Here is a 12,969-nt window from a genome sequence, read left to right on the forward strand (position 1 = left end):
TTAAAAAGATAAGAAAATGAGTAAGGAAATTCAGAAAAAGGAAAAGTGGAAAAAGAAAAGGGGGAAAATAAACTAAAAGGGCAAAAGAAACAAAAATGAATCAAATGAAAATAAAATAAAAGGAGGGTGAAGAATATCTATCCGTGACAGAATTCAATTTGCACGAATGATCCTTTCCCCCCCCCCCCCCCCGCCGCACTTAGCGACCGCCTTCATCCGCCGGGCTGTCCGCCGGGCTGTCCGTCCGCCGGCCGAAATCGACACGCGGGGGCACCGCTCGAAGCACGCGTGGAGGGAGCCCCCCCCCGACCCCCCCCCCCGCCCGTTCCCGTGGAGGGAGCCCCCCCCCGACCCCCCCCCCCCCGCCCTTCCCGAACTCCCACCACCCCCCCCCCCCTCCTCGTGCGTTCCCCACGGGAGATGCGAGGCACGAGAAGTCGTCAATGCGAATGTCAAACACGCCGCTCTGCTCTCAGTAGCTCTCACAACCGAACCGTTGCAACAAATGTCCTGGGCACCCCCCCCCCCTCCATTTCTCCCCTACCCCCCCCCCCCTCCACCTCACCCCGTACTCCACACATTCTCTCCTCTGTAAAAGGGAGAAGAAACGTACACACACACACACAAAAAGAAACGAACACAACAGTTGGAAACGGCGATTTAAAGGGCAACGGGGGCTGTTGGAGAGTAGATTAAAAAAAAACGCCCGCGGTTTTATGTTCTGCGGGTGGGATTGAGGTGGGGGGTGTGGGAGGGATTGGGGGCGATGGGGGGGGAGTTGCCCACCACGGTGAACGGTGAGTCCTGAAAAATGCTTTTTTTGTGCGCCACCACCCAAACTTTTTTTGTAGATTGTCGGAGACAAATACAATCCACTGCGCTCGAATTAATAGGGCAGTTCGTGGGAGCGGTGACGGGGGGTGAGGTTGAATAAGAAGAAGAAGAGAAAGAAGAGGAAGAAGAACAGCTGGCCAAGTGGCTTTCGAAGGCTCGTAATTGCCCCGTCAGAGACGCTGCGTCCAGCACTGCCGAGAGGCTGGGCTCCAAAACCAGCTACTTGACGATGAAACCTGGCTCTCAACAACGGTTGGATTTGCCATACCGGGAAACATGAACCAAAACCGAAACCCCACCAAGTGTGGATAAGAGTCCACTATGCAGTGACTCCAGGCTAGATAAATAAATACAAATAAAAATTCGTGACACCGTCACGAATGACTCACTGCCTGCTGCTGTGAGCGAACTTGCAATGGAAATACCTGCATTTTATTCAATTACTGCAAAAGCCCATTTCGTATGAGAGTGATGACGAATTCATCATTTCCGATGTGTGGTTCAGGTTACACCACGCGTTGTTGGTGGGAAGGATGTGCGACGTTTCGCTCCATATCCTGGGAACTTGTTCTTGTATAACCGATAAATGAATGTGAGAGCTGCACAACACAACTGCGTAGGTCAGCGCAGCAGTAAGAAAATAAATAGATTATCACAAAATAATTATTGTGGCTTACTTCCAATGATTCTGCTATGCTACCAGTGGAAACGGAACATTCCTATGCCAAAAGGTCATTCTCAATAAACGCATACATTGCACGTAATTGCAATACTTATATTCTCATAATCACAATGTTCCCGTAAGATTTGTGACTGAGATCTCTGCATATTATTACGGAAAACATTGTATTTTTCCCTCCAATTATATTTCTCATTTGGCAGATTTTGCACTTGCATTCAAGTTCTATTAACGCCTGCATATATTTTTTTGCTTCGCCCACCCATATCACACACAATAGCACATTACCACACGTCGCTGGAGTCTTCTTTAAATATATAATTTTCCTTGCAAGTGGCCAGATGTATTTGTAACGAATACTATTCGTACACACGCAACACTGTAAAACCTGCTCACGCCTCTACTGGCAAGAAGGGTCTCCGCCAGAGGGAGCTCTAGAGGTAGTCCCTCTACGTGGGTACCTTGGTCTACTCTTTCCTCCTGCTGGCCAGACGTCTTTGAAGATGTGGAGCAACCCGCACTTTTACCCACACCACACACGGCTTGCCAATCATCGCGCCGTTATGAACCAGATTTAAACCGCCCGGTGGACGAGACGACCGGGGGAGTTAAGAATTGTGCGACATTGGAAAACACATTTTTTTAATGCATTTATTTTGGATGTAATGGCACAGACTAGAGTAGAGCTTAAATTGGCTTTAACATTGCCTGGGCTCTTGTCGGATGAGTAGGTTGTCGTTGGCAAGAAAATATGTAAATTATTCTGCGGTGTGCGCGATGTCTCCCTGGATATTTGGTGACAGAATGTTCGCGAGAACAGGGAGTCCGGATGATTGGTGTCATTTTGAATGTGCCGCTGATGAAGCTCCTCGAGTTTTAATTCAGCTGTGCATCTCGCTGTTTGGTGTACGTGCTCCAGGACCAGGTTCAAGCGAGCAGTACTTTGCCACTGAGTAACTATCTATTTCATTTGCCAGGTAAGGCCCATTAAGCTCTTTAGCTCTTTTTCAGAAACGACCTGAAAACAAGTGATAATTAATAAGCAACGAAGTGGCTTATCATGTGGAAATGTATAGCAGCCAAATACTCGAAATGCATGTTGATAATAAATGTCGTGGGAACAACCGGAGGACCCGGAGAAAAATCCACATGACTACGGGGAGAGAGAGAGACCATGCAAACTCTAAATATACAGCAGGCATCAGGGTCGGCATTGAACCTACAACCTCCTGTATACCGGGCGAGGTAGTTAACATCTCGCCACCACGGCGCCCCAGTGATAGGGCAGTGCATCAAGTGAGGTGCCCCAAGTCATTCCTGCAAGTTTCGGTAACAGGCCGAATCTTGATTTGGTCAGAACACGGTAGTAGTAGTAGTGGTGATAATAATAATTGGCTGCTGGATCCTGCATTTGACCTCAGGACCTCAGCAGTGTCTGTTCGAAACTCTGCAACACAGCGTGAACCCCTGCGAGTCACCTTGCCCCCGCCCCTTCCACCGCTCCATGCCAACACCACAGGCCAACCACAACACAACCTCGCTGCGACCACCAATTACCAGGCGCGCACGCGAGAGAGGAGAGAGAGAGAAGAGAGATTTTTTACTCTTAAACAACTTTTATTGCCGCCAGCAGCAACAGCACTGGAGGTGATTCCGATACGAAATACAGTCACCAGCAAACAAATAACAAACATTATAAATCCGCGCACTGTGGTGATCTTAAAGGTGCATTGAAAAATGCGATACTCCGACTGATGCTCCTGTTGTTGTCGAGTGACTCATGCAGCCAGCTATGGCTCTAGGGTTTGGTGTTACATGTTATTTACGTAGTTTATTGTAAATTTTGGTCACAGTCCCTATGATCACTGTTACGTTGCAATTATGGCTTTATTTTTTGGTGATTTCGAAAACGTTTTTTGGTTTGGCCATGTTTTTGTTTGTTGTAGTACGGAGTTAGACTGATGGCCTTAATCTAAGTTTTCTTGTTGTTGTTTGACTTGCATCCCACTGGGATTTTTGCACACAGCGTTTGTGTACGGTGCTTTTTCAGGAATATTTTGATGTTTTTTTCCTGGATTTTCTGTTTGCACAGTCACACGTAGTCACTTTAAGATGTTTTCTTGTTCATGTTTTTGTTTTTTGTTTGTTGCGGTTGCACCCGATTCAAGAGCCGAATGGCTCACAGGGCTATACCAAATAAATGGAACAGAACTGAACTGAAAAATGCACTGCGCACAACACAAAATAAAAATCACGTGGTGGTGGTCATCGCGCGCGCCACGGCGACGAGCAAGTGCTTCAGAAGGTGAACATGAGGGTGCCGTCCACGCTGGTACAGAGGGCTTGTCCGGCCCACCAGCGTTCGAAGACGTGCACATCACCGACATATGTGTGGTATGCGTGCTCCAGCCGGAGCCGCGCCTTGAACAGGCCCTTGAACACTGGAAGCAGCACAGAGCAGCCGCCAGTGTCACCTTCCAGCATCTTTTTCCTCGTTCTTTACACCGCCAACTTCGCCTGAGCACAGGCGAATTTGGCGAGGTCATGGCGCTTGTTAGCCAGGTAAGGCACCACCCCATATACGAAGCTGCTGTTGTAGAAGGGCACCCCCAGTTTCCTGAATATGTCCCCCAAAAGGCAGAACCTTGGTTTGAGCCGCTGGCAGTGTAAGTACCGGTGGGGCAGATCCTCCCTGGCACCGCAGGAGATGCACCAAGTCTGTTACCCCCGGCGAGATTCGGCTGAGCCACACGGCCGATGGCAACGTGCAGTGTGCCAACCTCCACTGGAGGTCACCGCAGCGTTTGGCTACGGGTGACTTGTACATTTGTTTCCACTGGGGGGCGGCCACAATGAGGGGAGAGACATGCTCTCTCCATTTTGTGTCCGGTAGGTGGGCCAGGTCCCGGGAAGAGAGAGAGAGAGAGAAAAGAGAGAGAGTTGTGTGCCACCCAGGTCCCCTTGCCCGGCCGTTTGGCTCTCCACACTGCCGCCGCCGCCACTAATCAAGGGAATGGCTCCTTCGCGCTCCGCGAGGGTTGAACAATTTGGCGAGGCGGCTCAAGACGCCGACGGGAGGGTGGAGGCGGTGGGGGGGGAATGCCTGCCGACGATCTTTAATGCGGAGTTTGACCTCGAAAAGGGGAATTGAAGGGAGGGATGACGAGGGAAATGAGAGGATCTGCGTGGATGTGGCCGTTTGTTATATTTGTATTTATTTATTTCGGTTGTCGCCCATGTTATAGCGCGACAGTCACGGGGGCGCTGCCGCGGTGATTTGCAATCCAGATTTAACGCGTAGGCTGTCGAGATCAATATTATTCAAAATAAATGTTTTATTTAGGGTTAGATCGGGTACATATCAATGTGTCGTTAACCCACCACCACCCGACACAGCCAATTGGTAAAGGTTTGTCGCGTTAACAAAATGTGCTAATTAGCTATTATTTCAGCCACTTCTGGCAAATCGCCTGATGAAGCTGGTTGTAATCACCAGCGAAACGTCATACTCAATTGTAAATGTTGTAGGTTTGCTCACCATCGCACCGATTAGCACGGTTGTCTCCGTCCGGTGAGAAATAAGTTCAACATTCATGCTTGGTTGAGCTTTCATTTGTGGCCAGGTCATTTCTCAAGAAGAGCTATATAGCTTAGTGGGACTTACCTAGTAAAAAAAACTTCAGTTTTCTGGAGTGCTTCTGCTGCTCTTCAATGCAATTGCCACGTCTCCAATTTATCCCCGCTTGTGACAACTTTTCGCTTTTTGGAGGTCGATTCAATAACTCTGAATTGAGGGGGATTGGAACTTGGTGCACTGAGTTTGCGGGACAGCCACCGTGACTACGAAATTATATACTTTCCCTTCCCAATTCAGTGTCGTCGTCATCATGATCATTGTCGTCATCATCATCCACATCTCTTATGCATTTACTTAATCAACATTAAACCACGTATTCTTATAAGATCTTTGAATCATGGTTGAGTTTAGCAGTACCATACACGGATGGGAGACTGCCTAGAGAATACCAGGTGTTATAGGCTTGGGTTTTGTGGTGGCCAGGAGATAGGCAGGCCATCAAGAGATTATTGAATCTGTCTGTGCAGGGGTTTGAGTATGCATGAGTTTCCTGCAGGTGCCCCGGTTTCCATGTAACATGCCAACATGATAATCACTCGTTAATGGGTCAAACGTCCCAATTGCAGGACTATCCTAAATAAGTCAAGTTTATTTAGGTCTAACCCGGTCAGAACTCCAGAGACCAGGACGGAGTCTTGTTTTCAAGAGTGTCCTGGGTCTCCAAATGACAACACGCAAACAAATAACGTCTTTAGACACAATGAAGCTGTTCTGGTTAAATTAAGATCATGCTTTATAATGATATCCTTTCCCTCTCTTGCCAGCATCCCTCAAATGTAAAATGTTTAACTTGTGTTTTAACTTCTCGATTCCAAGCCCCTCGGTGTGCACGTCCCACACTGCTACACACCTCCTTATCACTCTTCTATCGCTACGACGATGGTTTACTGTTCCCACGGACTTCCAGGCCTTGTCTTCTGCTCCATGTGTTAAGGAGCCGGTCTACCAGACCACTCCGCCTCGTCCACACTGTGTTCAACACACTGCAGGTCAAAACAGCACAAAGACAAAGATTCCCTCCCGTATAGCCTTAAAATACTGTTGAGGAAAGTGCTGTTAGCGAGTACCTATGAAGGCCGGCACAGCACACGAGGGGGTGGTTGGCCAGCGCCATGCCCGACCGCCTTTATCCGCCCAGCGGTGATGTTTACCCACTGCACTGGGTACTCATTTGAGGTTGAGTCGAAGGAGAGGCCCAGGACCGGTTCAGATCATCGTCACTGGTGTTGGCCGAATTTGGAATTCCCTCCCAGCGGTTCTTACACTAAAACAACCTCGCTCACGTCACAGAACTGAATTAACTCTCATCTACGACGCCTTCCATTGTGCTGTTTGTTGCTGGGCCGCTTGGCATTTCAGGGCCCCTTGAGGCTGTGCTCGGCAACTGTGCTTATAAACAAAAGTACAGACATTCATTATTCTCACGATGTAATCAACCACCGTAACAAGCTCGATTGTTGATGTTCTATTCCTCCTCCTCCTCCTCATCCATTTCTTCCGGATTTTTAATTCTGCTCGTTAAGATGCATTATGCAGCTGTTGTGGATGCAAGGGTTCCAGCGAGACTCCTGAGATGGATTTGAACAATCGCGACTGATTACATGTCGGGATGGAATCCCATTTCAGATTAAAAACAAAATCTCATTAAAAAAGAAGTGATTGACCAAATATCCCAACGCAGCACTCTCTCGAAATATAGGTGCTGAATGTTTTTTCGAGATGGTTCTCTTGAGATATATCGAAAATAATTAAACGAATATTGAAATGTGTGCAAAAAAGCATGGAGAGATGCACCCTTGGAATTAACATCGATAAACAGAAAGAGGAGCAGGTGGATTGGAGAACACACGCAGCTTAATCTGTGAAAAAAAAAGATTTTATTTTATTTTACCAGGTAAGGCCCACTGAGCTATACAGCTCTCTTGTAGAAGTGACCTGGCTATCACAGATGATAGCTCAACGAAGTGGCTTGTCACGTGGACATTTATAGCAGCCAAAAACTCTAAACGCGTGACGTTGATTCTTAATGTGGAGGGAAAAATCGGAGGACCCGGAGAAAACTCCACGCGACCACGGGGCGAGAGAGAGAGACATGCAAACCCAAAATATACAGCGGGTGTCAGCGCCGGGATTGAACCCACGACGTCATGCATACCAGGCAAGGGAGTTAACACTGTGGCGAAATGACGTCATCTACAAGTAAGGGGGCTTAGGCAGGACGCATGACGGCTAAAACGAACGATGGGTCAAGAATAATACTGGAGCGGTAGCCGAGGAACGGAACGGGACCGAGAGGATATCTACGAAGGAGATGGAGTGATGAATCAAGTTGGTGCGTAGGCGCTGGGTGGATCAGATTATTTGCATCGCAGAACCATGAGAGGGTGGTGATGGATTGGGGGTGGGTGCTTCATCCAGCAGAAGATTGACCATGCCTGCTGCTGATATCTACACGAAAAAGCATGCCCGTATGTGCATGTTTTCAGCAGTGGTATGGAAGTTCCCTGAAATCTCGGCAGCCCGAGTTCGATTTCCCCGCTACGCTCAATGTCAGTCACGAGCGACATCTGACCCCGCTTTGTGCCTCCGCCAAATTGACTCAGCCTTAAAGATTTAAACTCCCCTTGCAGTCTGCGAACATCAGCATTTATTGGGGAGACAAAGGCGGCGAGGCGTGATACGGACCACACCACCCTCTCGTGCAGTTCCGGCCTCGACTGACGCTGGATAGCTAAGGGCACTTTGACCCTGCAGTCCATGCGGCTATACGAGTCATCTTTAGCTTTATTTTTACGCGGCGTGATGGACCTAAATTCTGGAATAATTGTGACATTCATTAAACATGAGCGCAATTGAAATGCAAGCCACGGGAACGGTGAAAGGAGCCCTCTTCTTGATGTTGGACGACTCAAGAGGCAGGCTGAGAGTCTTAAAACGCGAAGCGCACCTTTGTGGGCAGCTGAGGACTCTTCTAACCATTGATATTCATTCCCAGCCAGCGTCGCGCTGCACGGAGGAAGAGCGTTGCAAATGAAAATGACCGAAACAATGAATGCGTTTATTCGCTAACCCACACGCGCGTATTTACACACACACACACGCACGTGTTTACGCACACACACGCGTCCGGGTGGAGCGGTGGCCCAATGGTTAGCGTGCTGTGCTGTGAGCCCAAGAGATCTGAATTCGATTCCCAAACACGGCGAACATCACTGCCCACTGATGTTGCAAACGATAATGGACAGCTCCCCCCCCTCAATCCCCTCCCCCCCCGATTTCACCAACCGGCACTGCCCGGGTTGGTGAAGTATGGTCAGACGTGGACAATTTAGGAGGCTTTATGCGAAGGGATGTCAATTATAAATTTTTTTTACAGTATAGCACACAGTCTCTCGCGAACAATATTATCCATAATAAAAGGTTTTTAGGTTAGATCGCGTAAATATAAATGTGTCGTTAAGCCCGCCACCTCCCGACACAGCCAATTAGTAAGGTTTATCACGTAAGCAAAACGTGCAAATTCGTCACTCGTGTAGTGGCATAGCACTGGCTGCTGACAGAAAAGGGTAACCGCGATGTATGGCAGTACCCACGTCAGCAGGCCACGACAGACACGAGAGGGGGACATCTAGGGGGTAAAGGTCACAGAGGGGGACCCATCGGGAAGCCTCGGGAACCCGCTAGTAGGTTCTAGAAAGGGGGCGTGGCCCGGGCGGAGCGAGGCCACGCTGGGAGTGTGAGAGGGGCCCCTGTGCGGGACCTCGTGGCTGTGGCTGGATGTGGGATCCCCGTCGTGCCGTTCAAGATCGTCGTCGTTACCGTCTCGTCGCCATCGTCGCTACCGTCGTTGCTCGATATTGCGCTGCTAATAGTTGTTGGCCGTCTCCGTTCAGCGCCGTCAATGTTAGACGGTTGGTGTTGTGTGTAGGCTAGCAACAGTAATAGTTTTGATTTAAAGCTTTCGTGACTGCAGGGATTCAAATTATTGGTTCTTTCGGTAAAGTCACGTAGAAGGGAAACAATAAAATAATAAAAATATAAAACAATAAAATTCTCACGACGTTTCGACTACAACACAAGCAATCATCATCAGGTGTGAAAACCACAGCAAGAAAATTTGAAAAAGTGGCGGTTTTTAACGTTAGCACCACGGAGAGCGATTTAGCAGTTTGTTCAGGTGGACGAGTCCATCTATGTTCGGAAAAGAGGAGGGGTGAGACGAAAATAATGGATGCGGTCTGAAAGCCACCATAAGCGTGAACAATCAATTAAGACCCCAAATGGTTTATCAAATCCTTCCAATGATTGCTAAGGCAGAATTCATTTTCTCGGTGGAAATTGTCTCTGTGTTTGTATATGTGGATAGCCGCATGAACGAATCTCTCATGGTAGCCAGATGGCTTACAAAGAACCTCTGTCTTGGAGAAGTCAATGTCATGTGAGCCTACTGAATTATAACAGTGATCTGCCACGGCCGAGGTGTTGGTCCTACCGTGTTTTAGGTCTGCTTTGTGTTCACGAATGCGGTCCGAGACATGTCGTTTGGTTTCTCCAATGTAACTACTTCCACAAACGCAACTTAGTTTGTAGACGCCAGGGTACTGTATGTCCAGAATCACATCTTTTTACAGACAGAACCAGATCACGGATTTTATGTAATGTGTTGAATCGGACCTGGATCTTGTGTTCATTCAAGATTTTGGAGATCTTTTTTGTGATCCCCGCAATGTAGGGTAAAGTGATGGTTTTGAATGGCTCCTCAAGAGGGTCCTTCTTCATGGTTGGAGTGATAGCTTTGCGGATTGTATAGTCGGAGTAACCATTAGCCTTAAGAGCTTGGTGTACGTGCCTGAGTTCACTGGCTATGTGTTCCTGGTCGGATATGCATCGGGCTCTATGGTGCAGAGTCTTGACGGGGGAATTCTTCTGGGATGATTGGTGGTGGCAATCCGGTTTCAGGTAAGCATCCGTATGGGTGCTTCCATCCCAGAAGAATCCCCTCATCATTAATTTACATGAGGATGCACTTTCTCTTCGATTTATTTTCTTCTTCTTCTTGCACACGTCTTTGCTCACGTGGTCCTTTCACTCCCGGATCTCCTGCACCGCGGTGTAGAAGGCACCTGCACCATAGAGCCCAATGCATATCCGACCAGGAACACATAGCCAGTGAACTCAAGCACGTACACCAAGCTCTTAGGGCTAATGGTTACTCCGACTACACAATCCGCAAAGCTATCACTCCAACCATGAAGAAGGACCCTCTTGAGGAGCCTTTCAAAACCATCACTTTACCCTACATTGCGGGGATCACAAAAAAATATCTCCAAAATCTTGAATAAACACAAGATCCAGGTCCGATTCAACACATTACATAAAATCCGTGATCTGGTTCCGTCTGTAAAATATGTGATTCCGGACATACAGTACCCTGGCGTCTATAAACTAAGATGCCTCTGTGGTAGTAGTTACATTGGAGAAACCAAACAACATGTCTCGGACCGCATTCGTGAACACGAAGCAGACCTAAAACACGGTAGGACCAAAACCTCGGCCGTGGCAGATCACTGTTATAATTCAGTAGGTTCACATGACATTGACTTTTCAAGACAGAGGTTCTTTGCAAGCCATCTGGCTACCATGAGAGATTCGTTCATGAGGCTATCAACATATACAAACACAGAGACAATTTCAACCGAGAAGATGGATTGTGGCTTAACAATCATTGGAAGGATTTGATAAACCATTTCGGGTCTTAATTGATTGTTCACGCTTATGGTGGCTTTCAGACCGCATCCATTATTTTCGTCTCCCCCCTCCTCTTTTTCGAACATAGATGGACTCGTCCATCTGAACAAACTGTCAAATCGCTCTCCGTGGTGCTAACGTTAAAAAACCGCCACTTTTTCAAATTTTCTTGCTGTGGTTTTCACACCTGATGATGATTGCTTGTGTTGCAGTCGAAACGTCGTGAGATTTTTTTTGTTTATATATTTTTAATATTTTATTGTTTCCCTTCTACGTGACTTTACCGAAAGAACCAAGAATATAACAGTAATATTGTGTACCCACATAGTGTTGTATGTAGGCTAGCAACAGTAATAGTGTGTACCCACGTGGTGCTGTGTATAGGCTAGCAACAGTGATAGTGTGTACCCACGTGGTGTTGTGTATAGGCTAGCAACAGTAATAGTGTGTACCCACGTAGAGTTGTGTAAAGGCTAGCAACAGTAATAATGTGTACCACGTGGTGCTGTGTATTATCCCGATGGTGCTCGTTACTTAAAGTAAGTGCCTCCAAGTCTTACTATGTCCACGTTGAGTCACTACACTGGTACAGCACACTGGCGCGTTTAAGAGTACGACGTTTCGGCAATAATTATTTTTTAAAAAATAATAAACACGTTTCCCTTCCACAACGTTGTACTCATTTTATCAATTTTCTAGGGCTAATGATGATGATGGGTTGAGTTTAACACGTAGGCTTTCGCGACCAATATCACCCATAATACAAATGCATATTTAATTATATTTTTACGCGAGCGAACCCAAAAACCTGCATGATGGGTTGAGTTGACCACGGACCAGGCATTGAACTCATTGCGCGCTCCGCCCTATAAACCCGAGACGTGAGATTTGCAACAACGATTTCCAGCGGCCACGCTCTTCCAGCAATCCACAAATCAATAAACGCTGCGGTTGTTGTAGCGGGCCCTCCAGTGGATTCAGCACTCAAGCGGACGGCATTGCCACATTTCTCACAAAAGCGAACCCAAAGTACATTTCCCCAGTCAGCACCGGCTCTGTGAACCATGCGCAGTCTATGGTAATGAAGTTCAACGCAATAACGGTATCAAGATCTCAGTGCGAACCAAATCCTGGCAACCGAGCACAGAGACCAATTCCTGGACTGCCCCGGTCAAACCTTGGCAGGTTATCACCCTCCCTATGAGTAAACCCATTACATACAATATCTATAACTGAACTGACACGTTGATTCTTGGACGCGCGATTTCGATGCATGCGCTGTGAGCTTGAGAGCGACGGACATCCGACAATTACTCAATGCATCCTTATCCCTCTACTCACCACATTACCACCCGGCCAGACGTACGTGCCATCAGTTATAATGGACAGGTTGTAATGAGCAAGTTAGAGCTATAATTGACAACTTAATAAAAAAAATCACCTTTACCACACCCACGTAAAAAAAAGTCATTTTGCAAAAGCCCAGACGGGTTCGACGTTAATCTTGACGCCGACTGTCTACGTATTGGGGATTGCGTGTTCTCCCCGTGGTCACGTGCATTTTTCTCCAGTTCCTCCAGTTTTTACCCTCCACATTTAGAATCAACGTGTGTTCAGAGTATGTGGCTGCTATGAACGTGCACGTGATAAGCCTCTCCGTTGTACTGTCATTGTTGGTCAGATAGCTTCTGAAAATGAGCTAATAGCCCAGTGGGTACTTACGTGGCTAAAGAAAACATTGTTGAGTTTAGTTTTACGCACTGGGAGCTTCTTCAGGAACTGAAGTTTCGAAAAAGTTTGGGGTACAACCAAAACACCCACGAGAGAACAATTGTTTGAAGCGATTTTGCACGTGGCGAAATCACCCTTGAATGACCACCGATCTCTTCAGAAGTTAAGCAGGTTGAGCCTGGTTAGTGTATGGATGGCATATCACGTGTTACATGTAGGCTTGGGGCTGTGAGGTGGAGAGAGGAGATGCAACATGGGAATTGATTCTTGAATCCACGTGTGTGGAGTTGTGATTGTTATTTCCTCGTACCAGTAAGCCTGACAAGCGTGGGGCAGGGGG

This window comes from Petromyzon marinus, chromosome 42, assembly GCF_048934315.1.
Source record: "Petromyzon marinus isolate PM22_M1 ecotype Great Lakes invasive population chromosome 42, UKy_Petmar_22M1.pri1.0, whole genome shotgun sequence".
NCBI lineage: Eukaryota > Metazoa > Chordata > Hyperoartia > Petromyzontiformes > Petromyzontidae > Petromyzon > Petromyzon marinus.